This window comes from Bacillus rossius, chromosome 15 (assembly GCF_032445375.1).
Source record: "Bacillus rossius redtenbacheri isolate Brsri chromosome 15, Brsri_v3, whole genome shotgun sequence".
Lineage (NCBI taxonomy): Eukaryota > Metazoa > Arthropoda > Insecta > Phasmatodea > Bacillidae > Bacillus > Bacillus rossius.
In genome coordinates this window covers 43,831,201-43,843,056 of record NC_086342.1, presented here as the reverse complement: position 1 = coordinate 43,843,056, position 11,856 = coordinate 43,831,201, and the positions used below count along the sequence as shown (strand labels likewise).

The window sequence follows — 11,856 nt, the reverse complement described above, 5'->3', positions numbered from 1 at the left end:
ACATTGCAGTCGCCATCATCAGGGAGCAGTTACCTTCTGCGTAATTGTGAATAAAATATTCTTATTGTTATAAAGGTCAGAAAATATTTTTATCCACACAACTAAATACATAAATTTTTAAAAACTCACAAGTTTCTTAAGGCCATATGTTGGGTACACAACTTATTAAATGTTTTTGAACAGACTTGGTTACGATACGTGTACGTGAACAGAGGTAACCTACCAATGCCTCGCTGCTCGGGAGTTGTGCGGCTGGTCCGCCAGGTGCGAGATAAGGCGAGCAGGTTCGCCCGGCAGGTCGCTGAACTGTTATCAGCTGCAGGGAGTCGCGAGCCTCCAGCTATCACTCAGCCGCCGCGCGGTGACGTCACTGCTCTCAGCTGGAGTGATGGCGCTTTCTGGAGAGACAAACACTAGCTCCTGTTCTCGTAACCTAACCTCTGCATCGCCGGTTACTCATGTACGAAACACGGATAATTCTATATTTACCAATACTTTCAGTTATTAACAGCCTGCGGTTTATTTTTAATAAGGCAAAGTTTAATTCTTTTAGAAATGTCACTTTTAATTTTTGTGCATAGTTGTCAACTAATTATTTTATTGTTAAAAAAAGTCCCAAAATTGTATTTATTGACACAACTAAATCATACACTTTTAAAAACAAACTCACTAGAATTAAAGGCCATATTTTGATAATTAAATAAAAATATATAATTTTTTTTCCGTTACATAAGTCAATATTAAAATTTATTGATTTTTTGTTTCACTAAGGAAAAACAATTTTTTCGAAAGGCGAAGATATTCTTTAAATTAATGCATTAGATTCTGTGAGCTTCTTTTATAACAAGAGCATTCAAGCATTTTTGTCACGGAAAATAATAAATGAAATTATATTATTGAAAAGCTTCTGAAAGCTTTTGAAAAGGTTTTGACAACATGGTGCTCATTATTTTTTTTAGCATTGTTAAAGTCAAGGACACGTTGTACAGACTAAAGATATATTTCATAAATTTCATTTATTTTTCCGTGATAATTTTGACTCCTGTTCAAGCTTACCAAATCTGTATTTTAGGCTCGTACAAGATTGCTAAGTTATCAAGCATCCTGACTTCAGCTGCGAACATTGGCAGGAGTCTGTGTGAAACTATCATATTTTTGTACTTAGCTGTATGGGACACATAAGAAAAATGTGATTTATTTCAGCATAGTCATTAAAATGTGAGTTTTCACTAGAACTAAAATAAAACATAACTGAACTAATTTACCACATAAAAATAAAATAACCTTTTACGAACAGTCTGTAAAACATTGCTGCTTGTATTGAGTAGGGCATATTTCTAAGCCAAAAAAAAACGGCTTCTAACTTTAAGTTTTTGTATGAAATCTTAGTTAGACAGAAAAGTTTTAAATTTTTTATGAAGTTCCAGTAAAAAAATAATATGCATTTTGGGATGGAAAATATAAATTCATGTGAAGTAAAGCAAAAATTTTTCAGTGGTGATGCAAAAGTAAATTTTCAAAAAAATGTTCTTGTTAATTCCTATCGGCTGGACTTGTTCCCTGCTACAAGACGTGAACATCACGCTGCACACTATGTACCCACCGCGTATAAAAGAAGCCAAAAGGCCAGCTGACGACTCAGAAGGCCAGTTAGCTAAGTGCAAGTCTCAGGAGCTGACGAACTACTGGACGGCTTCAGGAAACACTCTCTGGGCGGACTGTGGAGTCTGCCACAGGTGACTTCAGTACCCGTGAACACGCGAGGTCATGTTCCCAGCTGCTGGATATACAGTGCATAGAGCGTGGGCACTAACCAGGCTCGCTACATGCTCTGGTGCCTGGCTCTCTGGCTGGTCAGGTGTACCGTGCAGAGACAGCTTGACCTTCCACCAGTGTCTGTCGAGGAGGCGAGATCAGCCCGCTCCTGCGACCTCCTGCTGGTCTCTGCACTCAGGAGTGTGTCCAGACTCCTGAAGACTCGAACCTGGAGCATGTGTACTCGAGGGAGGTGTAGCTAGGACCAGTCCCTACTGAGGGCTAGTAGAGCCAGCTCGTGCAAACCTCCTGCTGGTCTCTGCACTCAGGAGTGTGTCCAGACTCCTGAAGACTCGAACCTGGAGCATGTGTACTCGAGGGAGGTGTAGCTAGGACCAGTCCCTACTGAGGGCTAGTAGAGCCAGCTCGTGCAAACCTCCTGCTGGTCTCTGCACTCAGGAGTGTGTCCAGACTCCTGAAGACTCGAACCTGGAGCATGTGTACTCGAGGGAGGTGTAGCTAGGACCAGTCCCTACTGAGGGCTAGTAGAGCCAGCTCGTGCAAACCTCCTGCTGGTCTCTGCACTCAGGAGTGTGTCCAGACTCCTGAAGACTCGAACCTGGAGCATGTGTACTCGAGGGAGGTGTAGCTAGGACCAGTCCCTACTGAGGGCTAGTAGAGCCAGCTCGTGCAAACCTCCTGCTGGTCTCTGCACTCAGGAGTGTGTCCAGACTCCTGAAGACTCGAACCTGGAGCATGTGTACTCGAGGGAGGTGTAGCTAGGACCAGTCCCTACTGAGGGCTAGTAGAGCCAGCTCGTGCAAACCTCCTGCTGGTCTCTGCACTCAGGAGTGTGTCCAGACTCCTGAAGACTCGAACCTGGAGCATGTGTACTCGAGGGAGGTGTAGCTAGGACCAGTCCCTACTGAGGGCTAGTAGAGCCAGCTCGTGCAAACCTCCTGCTGGTCTCTGCACTCAGGAGTGTGTCCAGACTCCTGAAGACTCGAACCTGGAGCATGTGTACTCGAGGGAGGTGTAGCTAGGACCAGTCCCTACTGAGGGCTAGTAGAGCCAGCTCCTGCGACCTCCTGCTGGTCTCTGCACTCAGGAGTGTGTCCAGACTCCTGAAGACTCGAACCTGGTGCATGTGTACTCGAGGGAGGTGTAGCTAGGACCAGTCCCTACTGAGGGCTAGTAGAGCCAGCTCGTGCAAACCTCCTGCTGGTCTCTGCACTCAGGAGTGTGTCCAGACTCCTGAAGACTCGAACCTGGTGCATGTGTACTCGAGGGAGGTGTAGCTAGGACCAGTCTCTACTGAGGGCTAGTAGAGCCAGCTCGTGCAAACCTCCTGCTGGTCTCTGCACTCAGGAGTGTGTCCAGACTCCTGAAGACTCGAACCTGGAGCATGTGTACTCGAGGGAGGTGTAGCTAGGACCAGTCCCTACTGAGGGCTAGTAGAGCCAGCTCGTGCAAACCTCCTGCTGGTCTCTGCACTCAGGGGTGTGTCCAGACTCCTGAAGACTCGAACCTGGAGCATGTGTACTCGAGGGAGGTGTAGCTAGGACCAGTCCCTACTGAGGGCTAGTAGAGCCAGCTCGTGCAAACCTCCTGCTGGTCTCTGCACTCAGGAGTGTGTCCAGACTCCTGAAGACTCGAACCTGGTGCATGTGTACTCGAGGGAGGTGTAGCTAGGACCAGTCTCTACTGAGGGCTAGTAGAGCCAGCTCGTGCAAACCTCCTGCTGGTCTCTGCACTCAGGAGTGTGTCCAGACTCCTGAAGACTCGAACCTGGTGCATGTGTACTCGAGGGAGGTGTAGCTAGGACCAGTCCCTACTGAGGGCTAGTAGAGCCAGCTCGTGCAAACCTCCTGCTGGTCTCTGCACTCAGGAGTGTGTCCAGACTCCTGAAGACTCGAACCTGGTGCATGTGTACTCGAGGGAGGTGTAGCTAGGACCAGTCCCTACTGAGGGCTAGTAGAGCCAGCTCGTGCAAACCTCCTGCTGGTCTCTGCACTCAGGAGTGTGTCCAGACTCCTGAAGACTCGAACCTGGAGCATGTGTACTCGAGGGAGGTGTAGCTAGGACCAGTCTCTACTGAGGGCTAGTAAAGCCAGCTCGTGCAAACCTCCTGCTGGTCTCTGCACTCAGGAGTGTGTCCAGACTCCTGAAGACTCGAACCTGGAGCATGTGTACTCGAGGGAGGTGTAGCTAGGACCAGTCCCTACTGAGGGCTAGTAGAGCCAGCTCGTGCAAACCTCCTGCTGGTCTCTGCACTCAGGAGTGTGTCCAGACTCCTGAAGACTCGAACCTGGTGCATGTGTACTCGAGGGAGGTGTAGCTAGGACCAGTCTCTACTGAGGGCTAGTAGAGCCAGCTCGTGCAAACCTCCTGCTGGTCTCTGCACTCAGGAGTGTGTCCAGACTCCTGAAGACTCGAACCTGGTGCATGTGTACTCGAGGGAGGTGTAGCTAGGACCAGTCCCTACTGAGGGCTAGTAGAGCCAGCTCGTGCAAACCTCCTGCTGGTCTCTGCACTCAGGAGTGTGTCCAGACTCCTGAAGACTCGAACCTGGAGCATGTGTACTCGAGGGAGGTGTAGCTAGGACCAGTCTCTACTGAGGGCTAGTAGAGCCAGCTCGTGCAAACCTCCTGCTGGTCTCTGCACTCAGGAGTGTGTCCAGACTCCTGAAGACTCGAACCTGGTGCATGTGTACTCGAGGGAGGTGTAGCTAGGACCAGTCCCTACTGAGGGCTAGTAGAGCCAGCTCGTGCAAACCTCCTGCTGGTCTCTGCACTCAGGAGTGTGTCCAGACTCCTGAAGACTCGAACCTGGTGCATGTGTACTCGAGGGAGGTGTAGCTAGGACCAGTCTCTACTGAGGGCTAGTAGAGCCAGCTCGTGCAAACCTCCTGCTGGTCTCTGCACTCAGGAGTGTGTCCAGACTCCTGAAGACTCGAACCTGGTGCATGTGTACTCGAGGGAGGTGTAGCTAGGACCAGTCCCTACTGAGGGCTAGTAGAGCCAGCTCGTGCAAACCTCCTGCTGGTCTCTGCACTCAGGAGTGTGTCCAGACTCCTGAAGACTCGAACCTGGTGCATGTGTACTCGAGGGAGGTGTAGCTAGGACCAGTCCCTACTGAGGGCTAGTAGAGCCAGCTCGTGCAAACCTCCTGCTGGTCTCTGCACTCAGGAGTGTGTCCAGACTCCTGAAGACTCGAACCTGGTGCATGTGTACTCGAGGGAGGTGTAGCTAGGACCAGTCTCTACTGAGGGCTAGTAGAGCCAGCTCGTGCAAACCTCCTGCTGGTCTCTGCACTCAGGAGTGTGTCCAGACTCCTGAAGACTCGAACCTGGTGCATGTGTACTCGAGGGAGGTGTAGCTAGGACCAGTCCCTACTGAGGGCTAGTAGAGCCAGCTCGTGCAAACCTCCTGCTGGTCTCTGCACTCAGGAGTGTGTCCAGACTCCTGAAGACTCGAACCTGGTGCATGTGTACTCGAGGGAGGTGTAGCTAGGACCAGTCCCTACTGAGGGCTAGTAGAGCCAGCTCGTGCAAACCTCCTGCTGGTCTCTGCACTCAGGAGTGTGTCCAGACTCCTGAAGACTCGAACCTGGTGCATGTGTACTCGAGGGAGGTGTAGCTAGGACCAGTCCCTACTGAGGGCTAGTAGAGCCAGCTCGTGCAAACCTCCTGCTGGTCTCTGCACTCAGGAGTGTGTCCAGACTCCTGAAGACTCGAACCTGGAGCATGTGTACTCGAGGGAGGTGTAGCTAGGACCAGTCCCTACTGAGGGCTAGTAGAGCCAGCTCCTGCGACCTCCTGCTGGTCTCTGCACTCAGGAGTGTGTCCAGACTCCTGAAGACTCGAACCTGGTGCATGTGTACTCGAGGGAGGTGTAGCTAGGACCAGTCCCTACTGAGGGCTAGTAGAGCCAGCTCGTGCAAACCTCCTGCTGGTCTCTGCACTCAGGAGTGTGTCCAGACTCCTGAAGACTCGAACCTGGAGCATGTGTACTCGAGGGAGGTGTAGCTAGGACCAGTCTCTACTGAGGGCTAGTAGAGCCAGCTCGTGCAAACCTCCTGCTGGTCTCTGCACTCAGGAGTGTGTCCAGACTCCTGAAGACTCGAACCTGGTGCATGTGTACTCGAGGGAGGTGTAGCTAGGACCAGTCCCTACTGAGGGCTAGTAGAGCCAGCTCCTGCGACCTCCTGCTGGTCTCTGCACTCAGGAGTGTGTCCAGACTCCTGAAGACTCGAACCTGGTGCATGTGTACTCGAGGGAGGTGTAGCTAGGACCAGTCCCTACTGAGGGCTAGTAGAACCAGCTCGTGCAAACCTCCTGCTGGTCTCTGCACTCAGGAGTGTGTCCAGACTCCTGAAGACTCGAACCTGGAGCATGTGTACTCGAGGGAGGTGTAGCTAGGACCAGTCTCTACTGAGGGCTAGTAGAGCCAGCTCGTGCAAACCTCCTGCTGGTCTCTGCACTCAGGAGTGTGTCCAGACTCCTGAAGACTCGAACCTGGTGCATGTGTACTCGAGGGAGGTGTAGCTAGGACCAGTCCCTACTGAGGGCTAGTAGAGCCAGCTCCTGCGACCTCCTGCTGGTCTCTGCACTCAGGAGTGTGTCCAGACTCCTGAAGACTCGAACCTGGTGCATGTGTACTCGAGGGAGGTGTAGCTAGGACCAGTCCCTACTGAGGGCTAGTAGAGCCAGCTCGTGCAAACCTCCTGCTGGTCTCTGCACTCAGGAGTGTGTCCAGACTCCTGAAGACTCGAACCTGGAGCATGTGTACTCGAGGGAGGTGTAGCTAGGACCAGTCTCTACTGAGGGCTAGTAGAGCCAGCTCGTGCAAACCTCCTGCTGGTCTCTGCACTCAGGAGTGTGTCCAGACTCCTGAAGACTCGAACCTGGTGCATGTGTACTCGAGGGAGGTGTAGCTAGGACCAGTCTCTACTGAGGGCTAGTAGAGCCAGCTCGTGCAAACCTCCTGCTGGTCTCTGCACTCAGGAGTGTGTCCAGACTCCTGAAGACTCGAACCTGGTGCATGTGTACTCGAGGGAGGTGTAGCTAGGACCAGTCCCTACTGAGGGCTAGTAGAGCCAGCTCCTGCGACCTCCTGCTGGTCTCTGCACTCAGGAGTGTGTCCAGACTCCTGAAGACTCGAACCTGGTGCATGTGTACTCGAGGGAGGTGTAGCTAGGACCAGTCCCTACTGAGGGCTAGTAGAGCCAGCTCGTGCAAACCTCCTGCTGGTCTCTGCACTCAGGAGTGTGTCCAGACTCCTGAAGACTCGAACCTGGAGCATGTGTACTCGAGGGAGGTGTAGCTAGGACCAGTCTCTACTGAGGGCTAGTAGAGCCAGCTCGTGCAAACCTCCTGCTGGTCTCTGCACTCAGGAGTGTGTCCAGACTCCTGAAGACTCGAACCTGGTGCATGTGTACTCGAGGGAGGTGTAGCTAGGACCAGTCCCTACTGAGGGCTAGTAGAGCCAGCTCGTGCAAACCTCCTGCTGGTCTCTGCACTCAGGAGTGTGTCCAGACTCCTGAAGACTCGAACCTGGTGCATGTGTACTCGAGGGAGGTGTAGCTAGGACCAGTCCCTACTGAGGGCTAGTAGAGCCAGCTCCTGCGACCTCCTGCTGGTCTCTGCACTCAGGAGTGTGTCCAGACTCCTGAAGACTCGAACCTGGAGCATGTGTACTCGAGGGAGGTGTAGCTAGGACCAGTCCCTACTGAGGGCTAGTAGAGCCAGCTCGTGCAAACCTCCTGCTGGTCTCTGCACTCAGGAGTGTGTCCAGACTCCTGAAGACTCGAACCTGGAGCATGTGTACTCGAGGGAGGTGTAGCTAGGACCAGTCCCTACTGAGGGCTAGTAGAGCCAGCTCGTGCAAACCTCCTGCTGGTCTCTGCACTCAGGAGTGTGTCCAGACTCCTGAAGACTCGAACCTGGTGCATGTGTACTCGAGGGAGGTGTAGCTAGGACCAGTCCCTACTGAGGGCTAGTAGAGCCAGCTCCTGCGACCTCCTGCTGGTCTCTGCACTCAGGAGTGTGTCCAGACTCCTGAAGACTCGAACCTGGAGCATGTGTACTCGAGGGAGGTGTAGCTAGGACCAGTCCCTACTGAGGGCTAGTAGAGCCAGCTCGTGCAAACCTCCTGCTGGTCTCTGCACTCAGGAGTGTGTCCAGACTCCTGAAGACTCGAACCTGGTGCATGTGTACTCGAGGGAGGTGTAGCTAGGACCAGTCCCTACTGAGGGCTAGTAGAGCCAGCTCGTGCAAACCTCCTGCTGGTCTCTGCACTCAGGAGTGTGTCCAGACTCCTGAAGACTCGAACCTGGAGCATGTGTACTCGAGGGAGGTGTAGCTAGGACCAGTCCCTACTGAGGGCTAGTAGAGCCAGCTCGTGCAAACCTCCTGCTGGTCTCTGCACTCAGGAGTGTGTCCAGACTCCTGAAGACTCGAACCTGGAGCATGTGTACTCGAGGGAGGTGTAGCTAGGACCAGTCCCTACTGAGGGCTAGTAGAGCCAGCTCGTGCAAACCTCCTGCTGGTCTCTGCACTCAGGAGTGTGTCCAGACTCCTGAAGACTCGAACCTGGTGCATGTGTACTCGAGGGAGGTGTAGCTAGGACCAGTCCCTACTGAGGGCTAGTAGAGCCAGCTCCTGCGACCTCCTGCTGGTCTCTGCACTCAGGAGTGTGTCCAGACTCCTGAAGACTCGAACCTGGAGCATGTGTACTCGAGGGAGGTGTAGCTAGGACCAGTCCCTACTGAGGGCTAGTAGAGCCAGCTCGTGCAAACCTCCTGCTGGTCTCTGCACTCAGGAGTGTGTCCAGACTCCTGAAGACTCGAACCTGGAGCATGTGTACTCGAGGGAGGTGTAGCTAGGACCAGTCCCTACTGAGGGCTAGTAGAGCCAGCTCGTGCAAACCTCCTGCTGGTCTCTGCACTCAGGAGTGTGTCCAGACTCCTGAAGAATCGAACCTGGTGCATGTGTACTCGAGGGAGGTGTAGCTAGGACCAGTCCCTACTGAGGGCTAGTAGAGCCAGCTCGTGCAAACCTCCTGCTGGTCTCTGCACTCAGGAGTGTGTCCAGACTCCTGAAGACTCGAACCTGGAGCATGTGTACTCGAGGGAGGTGTAGCTAGGACCAGTCCCTACTGAGGGCTAGTAGAGCCAGCTCGTGCAAACCTCCTGCTGGTCTCTGCACTCAGGAGTGTGTCCAGACTCCTGAAGACTCGAACCTGGAGCATGTGTACTCGAGGGAGGTGTAGCTAGGACCAGTCCCTACTGAGGGCTAGTAGAGCCAGCTCGTGCAAACCTCCTGCTGGTCTCTGCACTCAGGAGTGTGTCCAGACTCCTGAAGAATCGAACCTGGAGCATGTGTACTCGAGGGAGGTGTAGCTAGGACCAGTCCCTACTGAGGGCTAGTAGAGCCAGCTCGTGCAAACCTCCTGCTGGTCTCTGCACTCAGGAGTGTGTCCAGACTCCTGAAGACTCGAACCTGGAGCATGTGTACTCGAGGGAGGTGTAGCTAGGACCAGTCCCTACTGAGGGCTAGTAGAGCCAGCTCGTGCAAACCTCCTGCTGGTCTCTGCACTCAGGAGTGTGTCCAGACTCCTGAAGAATCGAACCTGGAGCATGTGTACTCGAGGGAGGTGTAGCTAGGACCAGTCCCTACTGAGGGCTAGTAGAGCCAGCTCGTGCAAACCTCCTGCTGGTCTCTGCACTCAGGAGTGTGTCCAGACTCCTGAAGACTCGAACCTGGAGCATGTGTACTCGAGGGAGGTGTAGCTAGGACCAGTCCCTACTGAGGGCTAGTAGAGCCAGCTCGTGCAAACCTCCTGCTGGTCTCTGCACTCAGGAGTGTGTCCAGACTCCTGAAGAATCGAACCTGGAGCATGTGTACTCGAGGGAGGTGTAGCTAGGACCAGTCCCTACTGAGGGCTAGTAGAGCCAGCTCGTGCAAACCTCCTGCTGGTCTCTGCACTCAGGAGTGTGTCCAGACTCCTGAAGACTCGAACCTGGAGCATGTGTACTCGAGGGAGGTGTAGCTAGGACCAGTCCCTACTGAGGGCTAGTAGAGCCAGCTCGTGCAAACCTCCTGCTGATCTCTGCACTCAGGAGTGTGTCCAGACTCCTGAAGAATCGAACCTGGAGCATGTGTACTCGAGGGAGGTGTAGCTAGGACCAGTCCCTACTGAGGGCTAGTAGAGCCAGCTCGTGCAAACCTCCTGCTGGTCTATGCGCTGAGGAGTGTGTCCAGACTCCTGAAGACTCGAACCTGGAGCATGTGTACTCGAGGGAGGTGTAGCTAGGACCAGTCCCTACTGAGGTATAGTACAGCCAGCTCGTGCAAACCTCCTGCTGGTCTCTGCACTCAGGAGTGTGTCCAGACTCCTGAAGTCTCGAACCTGGTGCATGTGTACTCGAGGGAGGTGTAGCTAGGACCAGTCTCTACTGAGGTATAGTAGAGCCAGCTCGTGCAAACCTCCTGCTGGTCTCTGCACTCAGGGGTGTGTCCAGACTCCTGAAGACTCGAACCTGGTGCATGTGTACTCGAGGGAGGTGTAGCTAGGACCAGTCTCTACTGAGGTATAGTAGAGCCAGCTCGTGCAAACCTCCTGCTGGTCTCTGCACTCAGGGGTGTGTCCAGACTCCTGAAGACTCGAACCTGGAGCATGTGTACTCGAGGGAGGTGTAGCTAGGACCAGTCCCTACTGAGGGCTAGTAGAGCCAGCTCGTGCAAACCTCCTGCTGGTCTCTGCACTCAGGGGTGTGTCCAGACTCCTGAAGACTCGAACCTGGTGCATGTGTACTCGAGGGAGGTGTAGCTAGGACCAGTCCCTACTGAGGGCTAGTAGAGCCAGCTCGTGCAAACCTCCTGCTGGTCTCTGCACTCAGGAGTGTGTCCAGACTCCTGAAGACTCGAACCTGGAGCATGTGTACTCGAGGGAGGTGTAGCTAGGACCAGTCCCTACTGAGGTATAGTACAACCAGCTCGTGCAAACCTCCTGCTGGTCTCTGCACTCAGGAGTGTGTCCAGACTCCTGAAGACTCGAACCTGGTGCATGTGTACTCGAGGGAGGTGTAGCTAGGACCAGTCTCTACTGAGGTATAGTACAGCCAGCTCGTGCAAACCTCCTGCTGGTCTCTGCACTCAGGGGTGTGTCCAGACTCCTGAAGACTCGAACCTGGAGCATGTGTACTCGAGGGAGGTGTAGCTAGGACCAGTCCCTACTGAGGTATAGTACAGCCAGCTCGTGCAAACCTCCTGCTGGTCTCTGCACTCAGGAGTGTGTCCAGACTCCTGAAGACTCGAACCTGGTGCATGTGTACTCGAGGGAGGTGTAGCTAGGACCATTCCCTACTGAGGTATAGTAAAGCCAGCTCGTGCAAACCTCCTGCTGGTCTAGGCGCTGAGGAGAGAGAAGTTACTCCTGAAGTTTCGAAACTGTTTCACGAGTACCTGAGGGATATGTAGCTCGGATCAGTCCCCTCTGGAGGTAGTTCCAGACCATGGTTGCAACATCCTGTTGGTCTATGCGCCCAGGAGTGAGTCGAGATTTAAAACGTCACTCTCCTGGTGCAAAAGTCCCCAAGGGAGGTGTATCTCGGACTAGTCACTTCTGGGGGCGAATCCACCTCCGCTGCTGCGACCTCGTGTTAGTCCGTGCACTCAGGAGTGAGCCGAGACTCCTGGAGCACGAGTGTCTGAGGGAGTATTAGCTCGGAGCAGTCCCTTCTTTGGGCAGAATCCAGCCCACTGTTGTGACCTCCTGGTACATGCGTTTAGGAGTGAGGTGAGACTTCTGAAGTCTTGCGAATGTATGAGGGAGGTTTATCTCGGAATAGTGCCTCCTGGTGGCGAATCCACTTCACTGAAGCGACCTCCTGCTGGCATATTCGCTCAGGAGTGAGCCGAGTCCCCTGAAGTCTCTTACCTGTTGCTCGAGTGTCACAGGGAGGCGTAGCTCGTAGCAGTCCTTTCTGGGGTAGAGTCCGCTCGTGGGAGCTGTGATGTGTCATTCCCAGGCAGAGGGCACGAGGCCAGCTGTGGGGTCGCGAGGTGTTCCCGGCGATGGCTCAGGCTGCTCAGGGCAG

General features: G+C 53.6%; 1 long non-coding RNA gene across 1 annotated transcript; it reads right to left on the bottom strand.

Moving 5' to 3' along the window:
- Positions 1–223: 223 nt before the first annotated feature.
- Positions 224–11,844, bottom strand: LOC134539351 (uncharacterized). Its single transcript, XR_010076295.1, has 2 exons — positions 11,697–11,844; positions 224–398 (listed from the first exon to the last, which is right to left on the bottom strand). It is a non-coding gene; the product is annotated as an uncharacterized LOC134539351 (long non-coding RNA).
- Between the last annotated feature and the right edge of the window lie 12 nt (positions 11,845–11,856).